This window comes from Macrosteles quadrilineatus, unplaced genomic scaffold (assembly GCF_028750875.1).
Source record: "Macrosteles quadrilineatus isolate MER2022 unplaced genomic scaffold, UCM_ALF_1.0 Scaffold_2__2_contigs__length_208266976, whole genome shotgun sequence".
In the NCBI taxonomy this organism is placed as follows: Eukaryota; Metazoa; Arthropoda; class Insecta; order Hemiptera; family Cicadellidae; genus Macrosteles; species Macrosteles quadrilineatus.
This window is the reverse complement of record NW_026542595.1, coordinates 172,663,021-172,689,082: the sequence shown is the minus strand read 5'-3', so window position 1 is coordinate 172,689,082 and position 26,062 is coordinate 172,663,021. Positions and strand designations below refer to the sequence as shown.

Below are 26,062 nucleotides of genomic sequence, written 5' to 3'. Positions count from 1 at the left end.
CAGTCTAGGAAGCAGAATATTGGATATCAATTGATTATTAACAGGTTTTTATTTCCGGTCTGAGCTACTGATCGATTTACCACCTCCAGTATAACAGTGACGTTAAATATTTGGGTTGGTCTATTTGCATCCCACTACCGGCGCATATTTGCGCCTATATAGGTTACAAAAGTGTTAAAAAACTTACATTACATCCATGATTATTTAAAGATAAAGGTCTCCAGGTACAAGAAATAATACATGAGCTAATCATTTTAAGGCTTAACTGTTAAACCAGAGACTAGCCTACCACCTACATAGATACACGACAGTCATCATGGTCTAAACCTGTCAGGCCTAACAAGTTTTGGATCCATTTTGAGGGATTCATTAAAATACTTGTAATAATTAACTTAGGCTTAAACTACTAACTTTACTAAAGTATGCCTACACTCTAAGATGTTGGAGGATCATTGAATTTGTTTGTTAGGTAAGAGAAAAATTGGTATTTCATACAAAATAAGGTGCAAGTTTAACGACTGGTACCTTATAGGCTACCGTACAGCTAAATAAATTGCACACTGCACAACATTCAGTTAGATAAGGCATAAAGGAATTAATTAATAATTATAGAAAAGCTTGATGATTAGAAAAGAATCTCAAGTAGCCTATCCCTATTCACTGCTCCATTAAGTTATAAACACATAAGTTACTGGGCACAAGCATAGAATTATTGAAGACGGATTTAACATTCAGTGTTACTGTGATGTGATAATGGCGATTGGAAAATCTAGCAAGACAGTACCAGTAGCTCAAGTAATTGGTATTGATCTGATGGTGTGATGCTTCCCATAAAGACTAGGATTTGCTATGGGTGCAATCAAGGCCACACTAAAAAAAAAACAGGCCGTAATGCTCGCCAAGCATGACGTCACGATAGAAGACGGCTATGACGTATAAGAACTTATTTCCAATGAAAGATTAAAACAAGCAGCTGATCACAAACGGCAAAATAAGTCATTGCCGTCTTCTATTGTGACGTCATGCTGGACGAGCATTACAGCCTGTTTATGTAGGCTAGTGTGGCCTTGGTGCAATGAAGTTAAGTCATGCAGTCAATAACTTATGTTCACATTTACAAAAACAAAATTTGATAAGTCAAGTTCAAGTTAGTCCTACCTTAGGACATAATTTTAATTATGTTGTGGAATTTGTTAAGGCTTGTAAAATTTACAAAGACGTTAATTTGTATTCATGACCCATTTTTTATGATTTAAAATGGTCAAATAGGCTAATAAAAATTCCTGATAGGCTACATTGTTATTAGCCTATAGGCTAATAAACTTTTCAAACCTATCCTATAACAAACTGTGTACAGTAGGCCTAATAGCAGGGTTGCACTTTAGTTTACGTCCTTACCTTACCTAGCTGACCATTCAAACTTAATTTTAATGCAGTTTAAACGTCCTACATTTAACTTACTAAGTGCATATAGGCCTACATTAAAATGAACGAAGAGGATACGCGTCCGCTAACCGGATTTGGATTAAGCGTCCAGCAGTGACGTCAACTGGTTGTGGGGGCCCGTAGCGCTATTACTACAATGATACGAAGTTCAGCCATTGGTGACTTGGTGTAGTGGATAGAGTGGTAGGCTGATATGCAAGAGGTCCCTGGTTCAAATCCAATCAGTAACTTTAACTTTTTGTCAAAAATTTTACTTTGAATACTATTTCTTCTTAACTGTACATCTTTTGTTAGAATATTTGCAATTTATAATTTTATTTTAAACAGAATTTAACCTTCATTCAATTCAAACTTCATGGCAGTCAGTAAATACTGGGCGCCTAATCCACCGGACTTATATAGGCCTACTCTGTGTTTAATTTAAGTTTGATAACTTAGGGTAAAAACACAGTGGAGCAGGGCAGGTAGCTGGTAGCCTGGCTGGTCGCTTACTCGCTTACTGCTGGTTACCTGGAGGGTAGCTGGGACATACACACAGTGGCGCTCAATACAGTCGCTTGTCAGCCGCCGATACTAATATTATCACTTATAATATTAGTGATATAGGATAAACTTTTGTTTGAATCCTAGTTCATTCGCTATTTCATTCTACAGATCGTCGAGTACGTGACGTCTGTGGTGGTCCGTATGGGCTTGTTTCCACAATGGCACACAGATAATAACCTCTGATATTAATTTGTCTACATCCATTATTTTATTTCATGTAAACAAAACAACTTCCAAATAAATCAACTAAAACAAACAACACTCCGTATACAAAGTATGCTCAGTGAAAGATCCCACGTGGAACTTGCGAACTGGAGAACACGTGGCTGTCTAGTTCTGCTATTTGCGCATGCCCCAGTCGAGCCTTCCCCGCTTGAAGCTCCCAAACAATCGACTTGGCAATTCTTCTAGCTTGCCGCCTAGCTTACTGCTACCCTCTCGGCTACCAGCTAGGCGCGACGGTGTGCGTACCCATAACAACGCGTGCTTTAATTCTACGTCGCAGTAAGCGATTATAGATATCCCAAGAACAAAACAACCTGCGCAGAAACGAAAAGATCACGTGGTTCGCGCAGGTAGGTGTGGCGTAGCATTCAAACCTGCGCGGCTCGAAACGGCCCAGGGTTCTTTTGTTTCTGGTATTACTATAAGCGACCCGCCAGGCTACCAGCTACCTGCCCTGCTCCACTGTGTTTTTACCCTTAGGCTCTAGCCTTGTTAAAGATCAAGGTCTCCATTTACACGGTATATTAAATTAGACCTAGGTAATACTAAAGCCCAACCTGGACGAATAGTTTAAGATACCATTTTGAGGAACAAAAATGATTGTAATAATTAGGCCCAAACTACTTACTTTAGTCGATTCACATACGTATCCAACAAAATGAATTGTGCTATTTGTTCGATATATTATTGTTATCGAAATAAGGTGCAAGTTTCAGGAATATACAGCAAAACTGCACACAACATTCACAACAATAGCGAGAGATCAACTTGAATGAATAGACTCGATATTTTTTTTTTATTTGGTATCCGGTCCATGGAGTAAGATCAATGCTACCTGATTTACATTAGATGAGGATTGAGAGAATTAACTCACAGCCACTAAAGCTAAAGGTGGCCTTTTATATTTTACTTTATTTTATATTATCCTACTGTAGATTTTGATACAGCCAATTTATTACGTTTTTTATAAATGTCAATGTAAATAAAATATTTTTATGGGAAAAAAGTGTATAATATAATTTGTGGCCATAAGACCAATTACCATACATTCACTATTAATTCATGTAGGTACATTGCATTTTCATTATACTGTAAGATACACTTGGATTTGTAGATGAATGTATTTAATTTGAATATTATACTGATATGGCCCACAGTATAATACCATAGACTAACCAACACAAGGGAGTATGTTTTATCTATGATAATACTAATATAATAATCAATAGCTAAGTGAGTATGTTTTATCTATGTTAATACTAGCTGTAACCCGCGGTCTTTGCCCCGTTTAACTTCTTAATTTTCGTTTTTTCCTTCCACCATGTTAATTTTCAAGATTATCTCGTTCGCATGGCTCAATCACGTCCTGGTTGAAGTTTGTTCGCTACGCTCACTCACCTTTAGGTTGGAGCTCGTTCGCTATGCTCACTCACCTTTAGGTTGGAGCTCGTTCGCTGCGCTCACTTGCCTTCAGGTTAGCTCGTTCGCTAACTCGCCTCCAGGTTGAAGTTCGTTCGCTACGCTCACTCACATTTTGGTTGCAAATTAGCTGTTGTCATAAATAGTGCTGCACCCTGTTGGTAATCCTTGTAACTTTTAATGCTATTGAACATCATAGAACAGAACCAACTTGTTTAATTGAAACAGCTGTTAAGATTCAATAATTCCATTTCTCATAATAAGGTTAACATGGGAAACTCCAGAGCCACTGGGGCGGAGCCCAAAAGGATTTTTGAAATAAGAATATGCCTATATGTTAATCGGGAATATGAGCTATCATCATGCCAAATTTCAGCCCAATCCGACCAGTATTTTTCGCGTTCACTTGTCACAAACATACATCCATACATCCATACATCCATCCATACATCCATACATCCATCCATACATCCATACATCCAAACTTTCTCATTTATAATATTAGTAGGATTGTAGCTTCTAATGGTGTGTCATGGTATAAAGTTTAACCATAGATAAAACATACGGTTAGTCTATGGTTTAACCCAATGGCATTCGGTTTACTATAATCTATGCTCTGACTTCTTTTCCGGTGTTTTGATTATTGCTTTATACATTTGGAGGCTGTGGAGTGTGGCTTTATTCTACTTTGGCTGAGAGGCTGCGTTTCCGCGTTGATTTCTGTGCCATTACAAATTTTGGAATCAATTGTTGGTGATTGAATCTATCACAGTAAGTATATCTAATGTAATTTTAAGTTGTTTTATTTATTACTTATATTAAGTATTGAAATAAAATACCTATTATTATTATAATTATGTGCTTAACTTATTGTATATACAGCATAGCTTGAAGAAATATGGTCTAAATAAGTTAACTAAAATAGATTTATTTGCCCACATACTATATGTTGCCTATTAGGCCTAGTGGCGTCCCCAGGGTTTAAATAATTGATTAATTGGTATTTGAATTGCTACAATTAACTTACTCTTTCCAAGTAGGCCTACTGCTACAGCATTTAAGAGTTATAATGTAAACCAAAATCTAATACCAAAGATGATTAGGCCCTATAGTGTTGCTAGGTGTAACTTATTACAGTAAGTTATAGGCTACTTATTTTATTTTGTTATTACTATTATAGGCCTAGTTCACCCTACCAAAGTTGTTCAACCAAACATATCAAAATTGGCTTTGCACAGGTTACTCATATTGGCATCAATGCCTAACTTAAATATTTGTTTATTTATTCATTTGTTCTTCCAAATGTAAGTTAAGATGCCAGTTTACAAAAAATATTAAAGAGAAGAGAAAAAAAGAAAAAGGGAAAATTTGGGGTACACTTCCATACCTTTCCAAGTAGGCCTACTGCTACAGCATTTAAGAGTTATAATGTAAACCAAAATCTAATACCAAAGATGATTAGGCCCTATAGTGTTGCTAGGTGTAACTTATTACAGTAAGTTATAGGCTACTTATTTTATTTTGTTATATTACTATTATAGGCCTAGTTCACCCTACCAAAGTTGTTCAACCAAACATATCAAAATTGGCTTTGCACAGGTTACTCATATTGGCATCAATGCCTAACTTAAATATTAGTTTATTTATTCATTTGTTCTTCCAAATGTAAGTTAAGATGCCAGTTTACAAAAAATATTAAAGAGAAGAGAAAAAAAGAAAAAGGGAAAATTTGGGGTACACTTCCATACCTGTTGGCACAAACAACCGAATGAAAATATCGATCGATGTATCGAATTAAACAATCGAATAATCAATATTAAGTTACCCATTGGCTGTTTGTGCCAACAGATATGGAAGTGTACCCAAAACTTGAATTGACAAAATTAATTTAATCAAATTTGTCTTTGTTTTATTGTTGAACTGGAGCACATTTCAATGCTTTCACTTGTTGTTAGTTTGTTTTTAGTTTCAATGCTAAGTCAGAAAACATTTTAAAATTTCCTTTTTTTAAGAATAATAAATGTATGAACGCCTAACAATTATTTTGATCTACTTAAACTTTCGTTACATAACTAAATACCACAATATTTCTTAACTTATATAATTATTTTTTAGATGTCTGGATTTAAACTTATGATTGCATCAGTTGATGAAGAGGGGAAAAGCACTTTACATAATATGAAAATCCTCGTTAAACTATTTCCTTCAATACGGGCACCATTGTTGGCGGCTTTGCTGGGTAAGTAAGCCTAATATTGTTTAAAATTGAATAGCATTTAATAATTAGTGAATATGATGAATACAATTTTTGATTACTGAACTTTGAACATAAGTTCATCACTGCAATATGTTATTTAGTACTAACTTAAAATTTGCATTCATATAGCCTAGACCAGCGATGCACATATGCGCAGCCAGATTCGATTCTACCTATAGTCTGCTGTCACATATAATTAAGCGAGGGCTAGTGACATTAGGCGCCATCTGCATAATCTGCGTCAGGGTCCCAATGTTATTAAAAAGCTTAAATAATATCTTCGTAACGGTCTTTTAAATAACAACTCAACATTCACAAGAAATTGACGATTCCCTGTCTACGAGGACGGCAGAGAAGACATCAATGGTAAATGGTCTATTTGAAGATCCTGAATTTTCGGCAGTGAATGGGCTACAGAGATGTCTGTCGCATATGTGGGTCACACTTGGTCTATGGATATGATGATTAGTTATATGGTTAACAAAAATGTTTTTACACCACATTATGATGTTTTTAGCTGTATTACAAGTGTTAATTGGAGGCGGAAAGCTACTTTTTGCTGGCAATGCCAGCTTTCATCATCATTTAGGGGCCATGCAGGTTTTTACCTAGGGCTGAAAATCAGCTGTTAGCTTATTTACTTAAATCATACTTATTTGATACAAAAGAAGTGCATACAATAGACTTGTTTTAGTGTGCAATAACTTAACATTTATTGTTCCTTTATTGATTTCAGCCACATATAAGACCCTCGAGAAGACTATAAAAATAATTCATGAATGCCAGCAAAGCGGCCGACGTGGATTGCGTCGGCCTCGCCGACAAGAATGGAGGTCGAATACAAATGACAACAGAAATAGAAGACTGAATACTGAAAGGAAAAACGAGGAAAAAGGAAAGAATAAAGTAAGTGTTCTCATGCATTTATAACAGGTTCACTTTACCTATTGAGGCTTAATGTTTGTAGTTTTAAAGGCAGGAACATTTTTTTAAGGATTTTGATTGATTTTTTATTATGATTATGGGACAGGCATATTGGCAGAGAAAAGTTTGTATCCTGTATTATGTGGAGGCATGTTAAAATCCTACCCAATTTCATACTGACCACACTCGACTGTAGACCGATTCTTTTATTTTCATACTTTTATTTGAATGAGTTAGCGAACCAGCATGATGGAACCATGGGAACAAGGTTTTATGAGGTGTTAAATGCGGTAAAAATTAGTTTTTCCCATTTTTGACCCTGCAAACATAACATTTTGCAATTTCTTTGCAAGCCATCTACTATAGCATAAACAAAAAAAATAATTTAGCATATTGAAGAGTTATCATACGCCTAATGGTTATGGAGCCCATTCTGGTACTTTTGTATTATACGGAGGCCACTCTTATATAGCACGCTGCGGCGGTTATGTTTGGTTGGTTAATCAAACGATATCCAGATGAGATGAGTAATACTCTAACCTGCCAAATACCCTTCAAGTAGGCCTTGATCAGGTCGTTGACCAGAGCGTGCATATATAAATTGTATCTCGGTCGGTATCCTGAATAATGACTCATCTAGTATCGTTAGATTCATAACAAAACTAGGAATGACCTACAAGCATATTTGTGATAACCTAACCTAACTTAACTGCTGCAGCCCACTGTATACCTAATTGGGGGAGTACATGCGGCAGCTAACGGTGGTGACGCATTCAACTCAAACCTTGCCGACATCACTGCCTTCTAGGAGGCAGAATTTAAAGGCCGCTAATTGTAATCATGTAAAATTTGGAATTAGGTCGATTAAAGTATTTCCAATAATTAAGTTATTTTTGGTCTCCGGTAAAAAATAATCATTTAGTTTTTTTTATGATAGTTCTGCTGAAAAAGTCATATGACTAAACCTGTCCTTTTTTTAAGCCTATTCTTGCACACCATATTTTTGTGGCTTGCGTTTTATCTCATCTTCCAAACAAACTAAACCCACAACATTGTTAGCATCCATTTTAAATACATCTTGACTGCCGCAGCGCAAGAGAAGCAAGAGTACATATGGTAGTGGCAGCGAGCATGTTCAATCTCTGTCAGAATCATCAAGCATGCTCCGTCTGTTGGAAAAATCAAACATGTTCAATGGTGTATGCAACACGTTAGATAGAGATAACTTATGTGATTGTTTAAAGGAGGTACTGTATTTTAGTGTAAAGTAAATCCAATCAGGTAAATAGAAATTCACTTAGTTTGCTGGGGGGAGAGGAGGTGGTTTTATTTGTGATATATCTTGATATATAAGAGGAGGTTTGTATACCATAAATTAATATTAATAAACAAAATTATTATTTTTTTTAGGATTGAAAAAAGAAGAGACAATTTAAGAAGGCAGGCCTACTTCATGATTTTTAATAATTTTTAATTTTTTGTTTGAATTTCATTTTAATAAATTGTTGTGTTGTTTGTGTGTTGTGTTTGTTAAGTTATTTTTGTTATTTTAAATAATTGTATAAACACAGCTTTAAAAAAAATAAAAAGAATAGATAAAGTCATAGAGCACTTCTATAAAGGGTTTTATATTGCTATGTTTTTTTTAACTTGGAGCTACTGGTGGTACCCGCCAGATTTTTATAGTAATACCAGAAACAAAAGAACCCTGGGCCGTTTCGAGCCGTGCAGGTTTGAATGGTACGCCACACCTACCGGCGCGAACCACGTGATCTTTTCGTTTCTGCGCAGGTTGTTTTGTTCGTGGTATATCTATAGCTGTTAATGTGAATTACTGCTCTGGTATTTTTTTGCCATGTGTATGGTATTGTGCTTGGTATTGCTCTGGCTACCACCAACCTAAACAACACTGTGGCTAATGTAAAAGAAACCTTTCAAACTTTCTATCCTTTGCAAAAACATATTGACTATTGACTTATAGTGTGATTGTTGACGGAAAGCGGCTGGCTGAAGGGTCGACCCTACTCACACACACGCAGGCCTCACACACACAGACGCAATGGATTAGGACGGACGTGGGACGGACCATTGTCCTGCCGCGCGAGTCATCGCTGGCTCACGGAAATTAAACTATGCATTTTTTTAATTTTACGTTTGTTAAAAAATCTGGTAACGCTTTTGACTTCAGCTCAAAATGCTTAGTAAAATGATACAAAAAAAATATATATATTTTGCTTATAAAGTGTAAAAGCTACGAATATTTTAACACGCTTTGATTAGCTAGCTACTTGTCATAATCGTTTCGTGTTTGGACTCATTTTTCATTGAATTAAACAGCAAATGTATTAACACTAACCATTTTACTGTATATCTAACATCAAATGAATTGCAATTTTGAGGTATCATACAACAGATGTTATATTTCGACTTAGTGAATAGGGGATCGGGGCTTTCAGGCTATTAGGACGGTGGTGAGTGTGCGTGCGTGAGTCGGGTCCCTCGCAGGTAGGACTGAGCTCCAGCCGCACTCCGGTAAAAATCAGACTATAAGCATTAAATAGGGAAATTCGCTAAAACAAAGGCAAAAAAAAACTAAGTGCGTTATTACTGAAATAGACCAGCATCCAGATGGGCTTTTGACTTAATACACAGTGGTTATTGGCATAAGAATCAAGGAAGGTATAAAAATGATATTTTATGAGATGTTAATAGTTGTGCAGAATGAGTGAAGCTCTTTGAGAAAAGGTTTTGAAGAAACATGCTTGTCTATTAACCCTTCGCTGACGGGTGACGGATATATCCGCATAAGTCTTTGGTGATAAAGGACGGGTGGCATATATATCCACATATGATTTTTGATGCTCCGGACGGGAAGCGGTTATATCTGCCTTCTCTTCAGACATACTGGCAGAATATATGTCATGATTGCGCCCGTCTGGGAAGGGTTAAATAAAGACTAGTGGTTATCCAGTGGTCGAAAACTCGACCAAAAATATGTAATATACACATGAGCTATTGGATACTAAAGTAGACATTCCATCCATATGCTATATGGACCAGATGTCGCCTTTTTTTTAATTAAAAAAAGCATGTAGTTGTGTGAGCCAGTCACAGAATGTGTGTCTAAAATCATATTTTCTACCTTATTTTTTGTTACTGACAAAGTTGATGGGTTATAACAGTTGCTATAGCTCATAATAAGTGATTCCATAAGTTTGACTTAGTAAAAAACATTGTGTATTCAACAGAAAGTAGTCATTTAAATCAGCGCAGTCTGTTGGTGGCTCACATCAACTACGACGAATTTAAAGAAAAATCTGGTGACAACTTGTACATGGAGATGGGATGTTAAAGTACATGCTTCTCTATTTTCACCTCTCGCTGTAAATGAAACATGTGATTGTAATTTCTTCCATTTGTTTTTATTTTCTGTTTGTATTTCGTTGTTATTTTGTCACCAGCATGGAAACCCATAAAGCCCATGTTAATTATTTTAAATTTCAAATCAATTTTTTGTGTTAATATTTGAGCCTATTTTAATTTTTAAAGGGATTCTGCACTTCTACAGGAAAATATCTTACCAACGGTATGCATAGATTTTCCTTGCGATGCACACCAGCTGAGAAACAATGGTTTTAAGAAACATGCTTTCCTATTAATAGATAGACCTATTAATATATAGATACTCATAAGAATAACATGGAAACTTTGAACCTCCATGGGGCATAGCCTTATAGGATTTCCACAAGTTTAATATGCATATGTGTTTCTCCAGACTATCAAGTACCTCTCGGCAAAATGTCAGCTCAATTGGTCCGGTAGTTTACCACATGATGGAACTTCAGAGCTACACACAAACATTTATACTTTCACATTTATATTAGTAAGATAAGATAAAGTTTTAAATTTAATTTTTTTTTATAAAAGATTATCTGTTACCTATTTTGTTTCCTATACTCAATTTGCGGACCTGTTGTCCGATAGTTTGTATGATATGTCAATAGTTTACTATAAAATACATTCATATTTGAAACTTTATCAATTAATTTCCATAAAATCTAAGCAAACTACATTAATAACAGCTCTGTGGTTGAGTGGATTAAGTAGACTACTATAGCCGAGTAATCAAAGGTCTATTCTGTGAAAATTTAGTAGTTTTTTACAGTTCAAAACTGGTCCCAGCAGTACTTGATTATTGAGTTTTTAATAAATAGTCCTGGTTTATTGAATATTCAACAGTAACAAAGTTACACAAGGAATCTCACTCCTTTACACTCATCCTTCCTCATATTTGAATTGACATAAGCATCTAGGTGGCTTCCCCATCTCAACTGTGAACTGATGATGATAATAATAATAATGAAAAAATGTATCACCCGAAAGGATAGCATGTTATACAATGTTCTGTACTTATCATTAGAATATCTCAATAACCAATTGTCAAAGAACAATCATATAAAACGCTAAATTGTTTATATTGTAATTATAATCTCTACACTATGACTGTTATGTATGAGTATGAGGAATTTCTATGTTTTAAAGTCAATAGTTAAAATATTGAAATGTTAAAAAAGTAAATAGAAAGCCCCATAAAACCCTGTTCTGATCACCTACCAATCTATTCAATAATTATCCATCATTGAGATGATAACACCACCTATGTGCGTATTATATAATTAGATATGAGTGTAGAATCCAGTCTGATGATCTGTGTAGCTTTGTTACTGACTAAGATCAGCTGTTTTATTAGCCAGGATCATTCATTTAAAGCCCAATGGTAAGGAACAGCTGGATCCATAAAAATACAACATTTGCCTGGATTGATTTTGAAAGTAGGTTTGCTGCTACAGGAAAATTAATTAACTTGTGTTTTTTATTAAAATATTAATAGCTTATTATAAAATAAACAAATCTTCCAAATTTGATCAAAATATATCCATAAACAAGCCAACTACAACATATTATAACATTCTCCATAAGAATAACATGGGCATTTTAAATTAACAATTTTTTTAATTTTCTCCGTAACCAATCACCGTACAAAAACACTTTCACATACTAAATTATTTGTTTTTTTAAGCTCTTTAAAAAGGTCTGGAGAAAAATTGATAAATTTTGTGTTTTAAGGGTAAAAAATTAGAAAAACCCATTTTTACTCCATAAAACCCCCCGTTAAACCCTGTTCCCATGGTCCGATCATGCTGGTTCGCGAACTCATTCAAGTTTATCCCGCCTTACACCTTCAAACCAAATTTTATCAAAATCGGACAAAAATTACTCAAGTTATCGTGCGGATGGACACATATATATATATATATATATATATATATATATATATATATCTCTATATATAGATATATAAAAATTTGAACGAATGGTGTTTTTGGCCTCTGGGGACATCAAAATGAAAAAGTAAATCGGTCCCGTGTCTAGGTCTTACCATGAGACCTACGGTAATAGCTACTTCCCTATAGGGAAATTCGCTAAAAAGTATCCGACTTATTTTTTAACTTTGAATTATTGTTTTATTTGTCAAAATGGTCACAAAATAGTGATTAGTGAGTCGGTGGCTCAGTCGGTAGCGTCTTGGACTTCGGGCCCAAGGCAACGATGTCGTGGGTTCGGATCCTGGTCACTGCCGATAACATTTTATCAGTACAGTTCATCTTTGTACTGTACCGGCTCACTCCTTGCTTTGCTGTAAATGATCCACGCACGGGCGCTTAGTCTATGTGGACGGGCAAATGCAAGGTTAAAAGAGGCCACCAACCTCAAAAAAAAAAAATAAAATAAAAAAATAAATAAATAATCGGATACTTTTTATTTCATAATAGCTTTATTCGTTTCCGAGAAAATCAATATAATAACAAATTTTCAAATTTGACCATAGTCACCCCTCAGGACCATAGTCACCCCGCTTGACGGTACCGGTAGCTTAACTTCTAGATCAGATTAGTCTAAGTTATGATGATGACAAACTAAGTAAGTTAGGTGGCCATAAAATCATTTACAACATTTTAATAAAAGCACATTGTTTTGTGTTGCTTCAAGGTTGAAATACTTGAGTGCGGCAAAAGTAAGAAAATGCAGCAGTTAGCTACTTTGCGCGCTATAATAATCAGTGCAAGGAAGCCCACTTTGTCTGGTAGCCTAACTGTAGGAAAATATTTTTTTCTTAAAAACCTGGATAGTCTAAAGTTTTGTATCAAGTTCTATAAAAAATTATAAAATCTGTGTTAATGTTAGGCCTATATAAAATAAACTGTAAGATGTATATATCAGGTCTACTGTCACAAGAATTTAACTTGTCATGATACGCTTAAAATAATCCTTTTTTCAATAAACTTGTATCGTCAGAGGAAGGTTTATTAAGATTGGCAGATTAAAATAAAACCTGACATCAGTGTAAATGTGGCAATTGTGTGTTTGAATTAGCAAGTCAGTATAATTAGATACTACAGTAAGTGGCTATTTTAAAATATCGGTTCATCAACGTATATTTGCAACATTGTGTACCGGTACTCCAAGAAAAGCAACAGTTTTTTGCACTAAACAAGAAGTTTTAGGCGTAAGGCCTATAGGTAGGTTTTTCTATTAGGCATAATACTCGTTGAAATTGTGGCCCATACAATTACTTATTCTACATGTAGTATAACTACTGTAGTAGGTTTTAGAGATTCTGCAATTTTAACTGTTTCAAATGTGTTTAGACAAACAATCAATTATGGTGTACGTATAAAAACATATTTACCCGTACATCAATTTTTGCACTCTTGCATTTAGAAGAAACTGATCCTACAAAATTAGCCATAACAAGATCTGTGCGTAAGATAAATCTTAAAAAAATACTAAAAAAAAGTAAGTATTGCAACGGGTACAGTACAACACTAAAATTTTTTGTCACGGTCTGTAATAGCTATTTACATTACAAGTGTAGTAAGAACGTTTTTACTTCACGCAGGTGAATGTTGTGCAACGAGCGGAAGCGAGTTGCATAAATTCACCTAAGTGATGTAAACACGCTCTTGCGTAACGTGTAACGTACAAGATTTTACCTGACCCGACAATATACATGGGTTTACGTACAATATTTTTCATTATCCATTTCACTCATCTTCTCTCAGTAACGTTCTTTTACTAACAAAAGCTAGGTTAGGTAGGAAAATACTTTATAGCATAACAATAAAATTCAAGCGCACAGCTGATTTCTAGCGTTGAACGTCGTTAGCTCCATAGAGTTATATTTTTTAAGTTAAGCGCACTCAATGTTATTTAAATGGGTTTCTTTACATCACCGAGTGAGTTTTTGATACTTTACATCACTCGAGAAGTAAGGAAGTTGTATACATCACGCTTGGGATAGGGAAGTTTAACATGGCGGGTTAGGTAAAAAATTAAATAGGCTAAATGGAAAAGAAAATGTTAGAAGAGCATAATAATCTGCATGGCTTGACTGTCCATAGTTGAATGCATTAACTCATCCATGTTTCTAAAACTAAAATAGCAAATTATCTTACAGATAACTTAATTAATTCAAATATAAAATCATAAATTTATTTTCTTTCACAATACTTGCAAATGGTCAACCTCTTTCCGTAGCACTTCTATTGTTGATGTGCTCCCTTTATGCCTTTTCCCCCCTCAATTTCCCCCCAGGTCACATTGGGGTGCTAGGGAATCTGGGGGCGTGTGGATGGTTACCTTGTTTGTGTCACGTTCGCCTTTTGTTGAACAGATGCTCAGTATTTGCGCCAGTCACTCTTTGCTTTCAAAGTTGTCGCAAGAACTTAAAAAAGAAAAGTAGAGTTGTTTAACAATTTAACAACCGACAAACCTTTTATATTTCTACTTCTACAGCGTTCATTTCTTGTGTGCTAATTTTTGTTTTGAAAACCCTCGAATTGTCCATCCTAATGACCAAATCAGTCATTATCATATAGGGCCTAGGTTACTTTGAAGCAGAAAATTCCGTCTGTACAGCATCGATAAAAATTCAAAATGCTATGTTCTTGAGCATTTTCATAATATAATTGTGTTGTCCTCGCTTATAGAGACCTTATTGAACAAATTAAAGGGGACTTTCCCCTTTATTCTGTGAATAGACCGAATGAAAGGCAAGGAACGAGGCGAGGCCTCGGTTTACCACTTTACCACAGTTGTGCAAGTGAAGCGTGGTCGTGGAACAATAGAGAACATTCGGGTCTTCTGTAGTGTAGTTGGTGGGAGTGAGGCGAAGACGGATCGCAATAAAAGGGACGTTGACCTCAAACAATACGGCACTGTTCCGATAAAATACGAAATTCCGACCAAACTTAACACAGTAATCACTTTCATCAGTTCGCGGTCTCTTGTCTGTTCACCGAAAATCGAAAATGTTTTGAAATGAAGCGGCATTCAAAATTGACATACAGGTTTAAAAGTCTGCTTTTAGTAATTTTAGTAAAAAATCGGTTAAAGAGTTAGTAATGCCGGTATTGTTTTATTTGGTTATAATTTCGTTTGAGAAAATGATGGTGCGAATTGAATCAGGCTATTATTCATCAATCGAATTCTTCATTCTGTTTATTTTTTTTTTTACTAAAGTTGTATGTGAAAATTACATTATCAAAAGTTCGATAATAAAAGTGTATTTCACTACTTAGACTCGCATGTGAAACACTATGGAAATTGACGATTTTCGAGGATCTCAGCTGTATGGAAATGGGCTATTTTCGAATACAGTTAGAGAGTGATAAAAATAATGTTTCTCTACTAACGATAATTTAGACATCATTCTCATTTCAATACATTGATTTTGCAATTTCTCCTGATTGATTTTGCAATATCTCCTGCATCATGTTTCAAATCATTTTCATGAAATTTTTTACCTCTAGATAACAACAGTAGGCCTAAGTTATTAGATCTTTTTAAAATGCTTTACTGTATTGTGGGATCTAATATAAACTTGAGGAAAGTAAATAACTTAACATCACTGACATTGATTATTCATTTTAAACGCTCGATTTATTGTAGCCAGGTGTATTTAACATTATTTATTCAATAACCACTAGAGATTCCTCAATGACGTCATCAGCCCATCGGTGTAAACTAGTGACACACTTGTAAACCAGCTGGCCTTGGTGTATTTATACTCGACGGGCGTGTTAAATCCTGCCTCCGCCAACAGTAAACTGCAAGACGCGGTGCATCGTCTCAATATCCTATTGTAGCCCATGTAAAGTATGGTCGAAATATTGTCAAAGAAACTTTTGAGATACTCATCTGTATGATTCGAGTGTGATCATCAATGTAAATCCCACCATGGACCAACTCCTAGAAAACATAGTTTTATTAAGATTGGTCCAACGAACCAACCAGTTGTTACTATATTTAAAATTGCCATTTAGTTTGTCAAGATTGAAAAGTTTTGAGTAAGGCCTAAGTAAGAAAACGGAACTAAAAATACAACAAAGATAAAAATTATTGGGCGATCATTCAAACTAAGTAGGTTCGCTTTTGTTCTTGAATAAGACATTTACTGAAATGTGTACTTCGCTGTGAATAGTATCATAGATTAAAAGCCTCTGTCAAGAAGTGAAGTCAATGAAAGTTAAATCTTCAGTATAAAAAAAAAACTGTTTCCTTACAAAATAGGCATACTGTTGTCGAGATACCTGTACATGCGGCCTATTATTGTATTGGTAAGCGATACAGACTTTAGGCAAAACATTAACCTTGACAAAATTATATTAATTTCGTATTCGCATGTTAATAAGTAGTCGGTAAGAGTATATAAGTGTGAATATTGTGTGATTCATTCGTTTGAAATTCATTATTTAAATGACGTAATGAGGATATAGAAAGCAATATTGCATCCTAGTACAGTATTGGTCTCCAGTGAATGTTCCCTACAGTGTTTCCAAGGGCGTCGCTCAGACGGGAAACTATTCGCGTTATATTTGGCTATGACGTTAGTCGTTTTGCGGCAAGGCAGGAGAAGTTTGTTCAGTTAAGACTTGTATACACTTTTGTCACGGACGACAGAATATGCGATTTTCTTCTGAGTTAAGAAATACTTGTCCGTGATTGAAATAAATACTACGATTTTGTTACTAGGACTTATCCTTCATATTGAAATCTAATTAATAATTCTCTGGAGATCATAATGTACTGGTCATTCATCTTTTGCTAGTTGGATGGATACTTGCTTTAATAGAGTTTGTATAACTGATTTCGTGTAAGGAGTTGGTACGGTGAACCAGAAACTATAGAGAGAAGAAGACATCTTATTTTGTAGTCAGTTATTGAGTAAAAGAGACGTAGTATAGTATAATTTAAGCCATGGAGTGTGTAGTTGTTAATTTCTGGTTTCTGTAGTAAACGCTGACTGTTCAACCAAGCCAAACTGGTATTACAACTTACTGCAGACCAATGATTCTCTTATCATAAATATTACAAGTATCGAAAACTAAGAGATAAAGTACAATTTTGATAGTAGTGCACTCGTTCAACGACGCCTCTTTTAGTAATCAGTTTGTGACAAATAGTCCATGTATTAGATGTGTACAAAGTCAATGGCAGGTCTTGGTTGAGTTCGGTGATTGCTTTGTACTTTTAGTACTGTAGTAGTAGTGTATCAGTAACGGTCTGCGGTACTCCAACAGTCGGTCAGCGAACCGTATCACGACCGTGACTATTGGCACTGACAAGTTCACTGACAGGACTGTAGCTTGTAGCCTGGCTTGTAGTCTGTATGTTTCCACCTACACGTAATAGAGTACTCAGTACTGTTGTATGCCACAGTTTGGGAATCGGGATAAAGATGGCGTTTTATTCCATAAAGTGAGATGATTATTATTTTAGTCCCTGTGTTTGGTAACAATACATCTATAGAGGAATCCCATCGTCTAGGATGCTTCGAAATCTTTATGATCAAACATCCTATTTCCCCCCTAGAAATCCCTCATTACGAATTAAACGACAAAAGTACCGAAGTTTAATTAAACTATCATTGGGCCCCTCTAACTCTTTGATTCGAGATGAAAACATTCGTAAAGTTAAACATCCGGGATAACAATTGTTAATTTTATAGGAAATATTTTTGTAGTTATAGTTGTAGTTTGTAGTCCACCCACTCGTATCTGCTTCGCAATACTTTCAATCTGAGAATTCCAGCCCATTCAACCACATTCTTTGAAAGACATCTAAACTATAATGCCATCAAACTGTTCAATGCTCTCCCACTTCAAATCAAGTCCACATCAGATCCGGGATGCTTCAAAAGGCACTTGAGGTCATTTCTCGTGGGTAAAGGCTACTACAGTGTCCGCGCCTTTCTCGCTGACGGACAGTCCTAATGAATTTTAATTTTAATTATTTTAAAAGTTAGTTAATAGTTATTTTTAGTAAATTTGACTTGGCTAATGCATTTGTAATGTTAATCTTGCTAAATAAATGAGTTATTGAGTTATTGAGTTATAGTTTGAGATAACACCCCTCCTTCAAACACACTGCATTTTCGGGAACAAGAACTCCTATCTGATTGCCGGGATGGACGATTATCGATTCCACAGAAATCACTGTGTGTCTTTAGTTTGAGCCAACACCTAAATACCACTAGTTTGGAATTAATCGTTCATTAATGCCGAGTTATAAAAATGAATGGACAGTTTTCAATTTAAAAGATGCGGCTATGAACTGAGGACTTTATTCTAATTTGATTTGAACCGGCACTGCGGTTTCTTTAATGCCAAATGGTGCCATAAAATACATTATTATGCAAATCGCCACAAGCACATTTGACACGATCTGTTGACTAAAATGGAATATTCCACACGATTTATATTTGCATAGAATAATAGCAAAACCAATTACCAAACTACTTTCTTCAATCTTTCAAAATTTACCTTCATAATAAAGTATTTAAGTATTAGGTATGCGTGGAAATATTCGGTTTGAATCACCCTTAACTCAAAAAGTGGTTTTCGTGTGTGTACGTGTGTGTGAGGGCGAGGAGTGTACAGAGCTAAAGACTACACCTGTGGCCCGATCTAGGTGAAATTCGGTATGTGGGTACTATGTGGTAGTAATCAAAATATAATGGTACAACTGTCAATGCTGTAAAAAATTACGGTTCCAAATTTATTGCAACTTTTGCGATTTTACCCATAAAATATCATGTAGTTTCTCCCACCGCCTGCTTACCTACAATTATTACAAGTTTTTGATTAGTTTACGGGAGGAAGTAGAGTATTTGTCAAATTACTGATACAGTTTTTTTTTTTTTTATTTGGAGAATATTGTCTCGAGATGTATGAATCACAATTATGGACTGAAATTAAATGGAATTACATCGAACTACAGGAATGGTATGTAATACTGAATTTCGCTGGATTTTCCACATCTTGTTCAATACCAAGATGTATGGTTCAAGACGACTCGCCCCAGCCAGCACAGCATGAGTCAGCCCTATAGCCTGTACACTGTACACAGTATATTGATCTGGCGCCCTCAGCCCAGTAGATGGTGCCGTCTAGCTGTAATCATTCCGTTATGTCCCGAGGCTCGCCTTATCAACGCCCTTACTGCCTTTACTTCACTATACACTGCTCCACACCCCTTGTACAAGACTCGCCACTCGCCCCAGCTACGCATGAGTCAGCCTATAGCCTGTACACTGTACACAGTATGTTGATCTGGCGCCCTCAGCCCAGTAGATGGTGCCGTCTAGCTGTAATCATTCCGTTATGTCCCGAGGCTCGCCTTATCAACGACCTTACTGCATTTACTTCACTATACACTGCTCCACACCCCTTGTACAAGACTCGCCCCAGCACCGCATGAGTCAGCCTATAGCCTGCACACTGTACACAGTATATTGATCTGGCGCCCTCAGCCCAGTAGATGGTGCCGTCTAGCTGTAATCATTCCGTTATGTCCCGAGGCTCGCCTTATCAACGACCTTACTGCATTTACTTCACTATACACTGCTCCACACCCCTTGTACAAGACTCGCCACTCGCCCCAGCTACGCATGAGTCAGCCTATAGTCTGTACACTGTACACAGTATATTGATCTGGCGCCCTCAGCCCAGTAGATGGTGCCGTCTAGCTGTAATCATTCCGTTATGTCCCGAGGCTCGCCTTATCAACGCCCTTACTGCCTTTACTTCACTATACACTGCTCCACACCCCTTGTACAAGACTCGCCACTCGCCCCAGCTACGCATGAGTCAGCCTATAGCCTGTACACTGTACACAGTATATTGATCTGGCGCCCTCAGCCCAGTAGATGGTGCCATCTAGCTGTAATCATTCCGTTATGTCCCGAGGCTCGCCTTATCAACGCCCTTACTTCGCTATACACTTCTCCACACCCCTCTAATCATTCAATGGTTTGTGGGGTTCTTCCACTTTCATGTTTGTTCGTAGGGGAAAATTGGGCGTGAGGAGGTTGTTTTTAGACCTGTTGTGGTGTTTACTTTGGTTTTGAATGTGAGTTGCCTGAATTTCATCTGTGAACTTGTTGATGGCATTTTTTAAGGTTATCTGTAAACGTTAATTATTTAAATGATGCATGTAAAAATAATGAAACGGTTCATGTTAATTGTGTATCACGAAACGTACAAAATCATTTAATCGCCATACAAACATTCCAGGTTCCTTTTTAACGAAGATAATTTTACTACAGTATTTGGAAAAGATTTAGAGATTTACCTTTGTAAATATTATGTTTCAAACCATGCTTTCCCTCTATGAAACAGGGATAGTCACTTTTAGTTTAGAAATATCATAGTTCATTCTGTGCCTTTTAGTTTAGGTTATTGCACCACAGTATAAAAAGGTTACATTAAATGGGCCCCTATACTCATTCTGTGTTTTTTGCAATTCTCCTGTCAAATAGGATTTGTTAGGATTATGATAAATGTGTTAACTGTCACAAACTATTCTCATGCAATGGGGTATTTCTGCAATATTAATAGATTTTTCTCGCCTTTTTTAATAGTTAATCATTCTTTGAAAGAAATACTACCTACTGTATTGACAAGTGAATCAAGCGGTTTGCGGGTTTTGGTAGTAACTTATACATTGAAAACAAGTAATGTTTTTATACCAAACTACCATTGTTTACTTTTTCGTTATCTTACAACGTTAACAACCAAGCCTTTTTAACGGTTGCTTATCGCTACCAGGCATGCTAATTGACTGCACGTTGTTTCTTCACATAAATATATTCAAGCTACTTTGTTTAAAGTCTTTATCTTTTGAACATTTACGATTTCCACATTTTCGATATAAATAATATAACCAATTTCCAATATTGTTTCCCTTATTCATGTTTGATGAACATTTTTCTTTTTACAGGTGGCCCCTGGATGAGCCTATCATAGTTTTGAAGTCTGTCAACTACAAGTGACAGGTAGGATTCTCATTTTTATAATAGGTTTACTTTAACATTTGCCAATTAAAAAAATATATTACCTACGACCGTTTTTTTTAAAGTAGCCGTTTCAGTTCAGTCCTTAGAATTGAAAAGTTGCACATATCAGCATTGTTTACTTACATTAACAATATAGTTTTACTTAACAACACGAGTAACGGACCAATGAGATTCAAGGATTAAGAGAGAAGAAGTAAAATTGTAATACCTTCCATTTCAACTAATCAGCTGTTTACCAATTTAATTGTTAACGATTGGTGCAATTAGTGATTGGTACAACGAGTCATTGCATCACTGTCAGTGGCAATGAGAGGTTATAAACGAAAACATAACCTCTATTAGAAGTTTTGAGTAGTGACTATAAGTAATTAAATACCGGTCGTAGGTAAAGTAGTGTACGCAACTCGCGTAAATAGTGTTGACGACAATCGTATAAGTTTTTAAGGCACTCGCCAAGGCGTTAACACTATCTTTATGCGATCGTTGCCTAAACTACTATTGAGATTACTTTTGGCGTGGCGTTTCGACTTACTGTAGTTATGTTCAGAATTCGATTAAAATGCAGTTGGTATGAACCGGTGGTGGCTTGTTTCTTCTGTATATGGCAAGTGATATCCGCCATATAGGGATACTCGGCAACTTACATAACCGGCGCGATGCGATGTTAGAAAGCGACGTGTGAAAATTAAATACCCCTTTGGGCTTTCATGTGTGTGTGTGGTCGACGGTAATACGCAAACATACTGTGGAATGTGTTTAAGCTTATTGTAAAATAAATGGTAGCGTACTGATGGAAACTATTGGAAAAGAACATGCGAGTTGGTTGGGAGACTAAATAAATGTATACATTACTATTTGGGCTATTTTATATACACATTTATTTACAAATTAATTTAATATCTTATTGATTTCGTCTTGAACTTGAAAACCTATCTCGAGCCGACAGAACCTCATTTTCGGCTCTAGGTACGAAACGGGTTTGGTTAATCTAAACTGCTCGTTGTGTCATCCTTTAACAATTATCAGCTGTCTTTGTCAGCGTCAGAGTTGCAAATGTGCACGACTAATGGTTCGGAACGGTAATTTCCTGGCTGATTGACGACAATGATAGCAGCTTACTCGGTTGCGAGTCATAACTTGAAACAATAAGATGGAAATTATCTTTGCAGTTGCGCAAAAATATGTCTGGGTTTAGGCCATTTAATATCGAACTCTCGGAGATAGCCGGGAATGTTAACGTGTCCCTACAAATCATGTTCATTAAGAGGTACAAGACAGTAACCATTTCGTTAGCGATACTTTTAGTATATATCTGTTTAGCAAAGTAAAACTATGATTTAGGGGTGAATTTCTCTGTGTAAATTTAAAGAGTTGTTAAACCTTAAAGGTAAAGGTCTTGGGTTTTGCTGGAGGGTTTTATTCAACATTTTTGTCTATTTTAGACCTGAGTTTAATCACAGAGAATATGCCATTAAACAAGGGTGGTCTATTGTCTGTGGTTTAATTTATAGTGAGATTATTAGATTTTGATTTCTTATCATTTGGTTTTATTGTCGTGCCAGTTGTGTACTCAGGGTTTGCTTTTGATTTTTTCTTGGTCAGAGGTATTTTGTGCAGGCTGCATCAAACGTAGAAAATTGCACGAATCCGCTTATGGTCATGTTAATATACTGATAATATCGGGTTTATTTTCAAATTCTCGCTCGTGGTTTTGCTAACCAAGGTAAGTTACTTGTACAATTTTGTTTGCTGCGGATGTTATTACGAAATTCGAGTGCGCTCAGCCATATATGTCTCTAGTATACAGGGTGGTAATAAAGTCCGAAGACAGTTAAATATTTTAAAAAAATAATGTAGATAGAGCTACAATACTTGGAACAAAGTTACAGAGCATAAAACTTTATTTTAACACAAATTCAGTGATCCAATAACTCTTCAGGGGGACGGCCAAGGGCACAAGGAGTCGGAAGAAAATCTTAACTGGAAGCATAGGTCAATATGCACATCAAATGAAAGGTCTTTTTTGGTAGAATACAATGCCGCAAACCGCACTTCAAAAGGTTGATCCTGCTCAAAATGGCAGCCGTTCAAAGATTTCTTGAATCTGCCATTTTGAATCTTTGAACGACTGCCATTTTTTACTCAGGCGTTCTTTTGAGCTTTTGATGTGCATATCGACCTATGCTTACGTTAACAATTTTCATCCGATTCCTAGGTCTGTAAGCGTATAATAGCAATGCATATTAAATGAATCTTTGAACAACTGTCATTCTTGGCTCGGTTGTCCGTTTGAGTTCAAATTTGCGGTAATATATTCTGCTAGTAAAGACCTTTAATTTAATGTACATGTCAACCTATGCTCTATTTAATATTTCCTTCTGACTCCTGGCGGGACGTCCCCATGATATGACAGAAAAATTGACATTTCCTAAAAAAAAAAGGTTTTTAGGTGTGGTGTTGATGTACCAAATCTTATTGATTAATCTGTTGTCGGTTAAAAAATATTTAATTGTCTTCGGACTTTATTACCACCCTGTATACTATGGCTATGGCTCAGCGACATTTAATTCTGTGGCCGCTGCTATGGCTCAGCCCGAAAATGCAATAAATAGGCTATTTCCATCGACTATTTATGCTATAACTCTCATTTCCCATTTTGAGGAAACCCATTACCCAATGATCAATTTAAAATTTATGATCACATCGTTTATCCGCTGCCAACCCCTTTCAACCGGGGCGATTAATCTTTCACTCGCGGTCTGAAAATACCTCGCATTGTTCTCGCTTATAAATCTAGCGGCCAAGAATGCGAGTGGATTGGCCGCTGTATGATTGACCGTTGCATAAGTGGTTGGTCCGTGGTCGTGGTCGTGGTAGCGGTGGTCGGATGGCCCAGAATATACACGGGTAGCCTGGCATCGTCGCTGGCCCCACCTACAGACGTCAACACAGCAGTTGTAGTAGCGATATCAGTTTATTGCCGGTCTCAGGTCATGTTTCACCGTTTGTGGCGTTGAATTTGGAAATTGTGTGTTTTTTTTGTGGTTAAATAGTGTTGGGTCATCTCCCTAGTGTGTAGTTCGAGTAGTTCTCGGGTTGGTGTTGTATGTTTTTTTCCATACGGTGTGGGATTTTAGATTGTTATTACGTTCATTGGTGTAAATATGTCAGTTTAAAGGGTTTACAGTTATTTTGTTTATGCATACATTTACTGTAACGATTTAATCTACTAATTTCTTTATTGTCCACCGCAGTAGGTTTCGTGGACTGACCAGTGACCACGCCAGTAGGCCACAGTTCGCGATGTGTTGAACACTAGTGTATTAGTGTATTAGTGTAGCGATGTATGACTCAGTGTTCGGTGTGATAGAAGACAACGACGTGTACGCTATATGTTGTTTCGTGGTGCTTGTGTGTTGTTGTATTATTCTGCACGGCATCCACCGTCGTGCGCAGATCACCTGGAGTTGACAAGTCCACTAGGTCAGTGTAAAAAGTACAAGATAGCCTAGATGTACCTAGGTTTTTTTTCGGTTTATTTCCTTGTTATAATTTTTTCTTTAGCGACAGCACGGGTACCAACCACTTTATACGTAATATTTTTACAACTAAACAATAAATAATTGCTTTAAAGTTTTACTCTTTGGAAGAATTTTTGGAAAAAATTGAAAACCATATCACATTTCTGTTGCGGGATACTTTGTTCCGTGTTTTGCTACGGTTCTCGAGAATATTTTTAACTGCTTATAATATTGGATGCGCGCCACTTAAATGTTTTCGATGATTTGGAGCCTTGCCGAGCTGCGTGTAGGTAGTGTTTATTTAGAAATGTTTCCAGTTTTTGACACTTTTCCTCTTAGAAATAAGTAGTAATACCCTATGTTTCTTTTTTTATCACCGAACACTTCCAAATTATATAGGGCCTTGATCAAAGGTATCACACAAACGCCAGGGTCTCCTTTTAATGGCTTGGTGTTTAATGTTCAATTTTATATGTACAGAACTACAGAAGTTTACTTTATAAAACCTACCATTTAAGATAGCGAATTTCCCCTATAGGTAAGTAGCTGTATACTACCTTGACCCCCTACCGATTAACTTTTCAATTTTGATGTCCCCAGAGGCCAAAAACTCTAGTTCGAGTGCAGGCCCTAGTGCCATTTGCCTAATAACTTTGACGAGGGTCATTTTACAGCTTGAGGCTTGGCGGTCTGAGTGCCAGCCAGGTATCAGTGACCAGTCCCACGGTGCGGCGGGTATGGGGGTGGAAAGATCGACCAGGGGGGGGGGAGAGTGAGCAAAACTCGTTTGAGGGATTAAATGAAACTGTTATAACCTAACCTAACCAAACTTGCTGGTTATCAAAAAATTGAGTGCAGGTTTACTAATCGAATCGATATTTTCAATTGTTATTAGGGTAGCCCAGTTAAGGAGATGTACCCGGTCTCCGCTGCAACCCAGGTTACAACCTGCCCACTACACCCCCTTCTACTAATACCAGTCCCCTTAATCACTCTTGCTCTGGGGAGTCAACTGGCACACGGTTTTGACAGTTTATGACCCCCACGGCAAAACAATAGGGCGGCACTGGCCGCTTTCCCTCTCGTTCAAATCTTTGGTCAATGTAGATTTTTCGAAATCTTTGGCAAATGTCTCTGTTTCATCATTGACGTTGATCAAAAACACTTGTTCCCTTTCTGCAGCAGGTCATTAGCCCTTGTTAAATCTTACGATAAAAAAAAAAAAACTTCCAATAAGGCGAATTGAAATTCGCTTAGTCCGTAGGTTTGACGTGGCGTACACGACACACCAGGTATATTGCATAG

The 26,062-nt window shown here is 36.5% G+C and overlaps 1 protein-coding gene across 6 annotated transcripts in view; it reads left to right on the top strand.

Annotated features, from left to right (window-relative positions):
• Positions 1-26,062, top strand: part of LOC128987044 (spectrin beta chain) — a 124,901-nt gene that overhangs the window by 22,970 nt on the left and 75,869 nt on the right. For 5 of the 6 annotated variants that reach the window (XM_054407712.1, XM_054407709.1, XM_054407710.1 and 2 more), the window contains exon 2: positions 21,161-21,215. The gene's annotated coding sequence lies outside the window, so the exon portion shown is untranslated. Of the gene's footprint in view, positions 1-21,160; positions 21,216-24,517; positions 24,720-26,062 lie in introns of those variants that run through there. The other variant, XM_054407708.1, reaches the window with a different exon arrangement.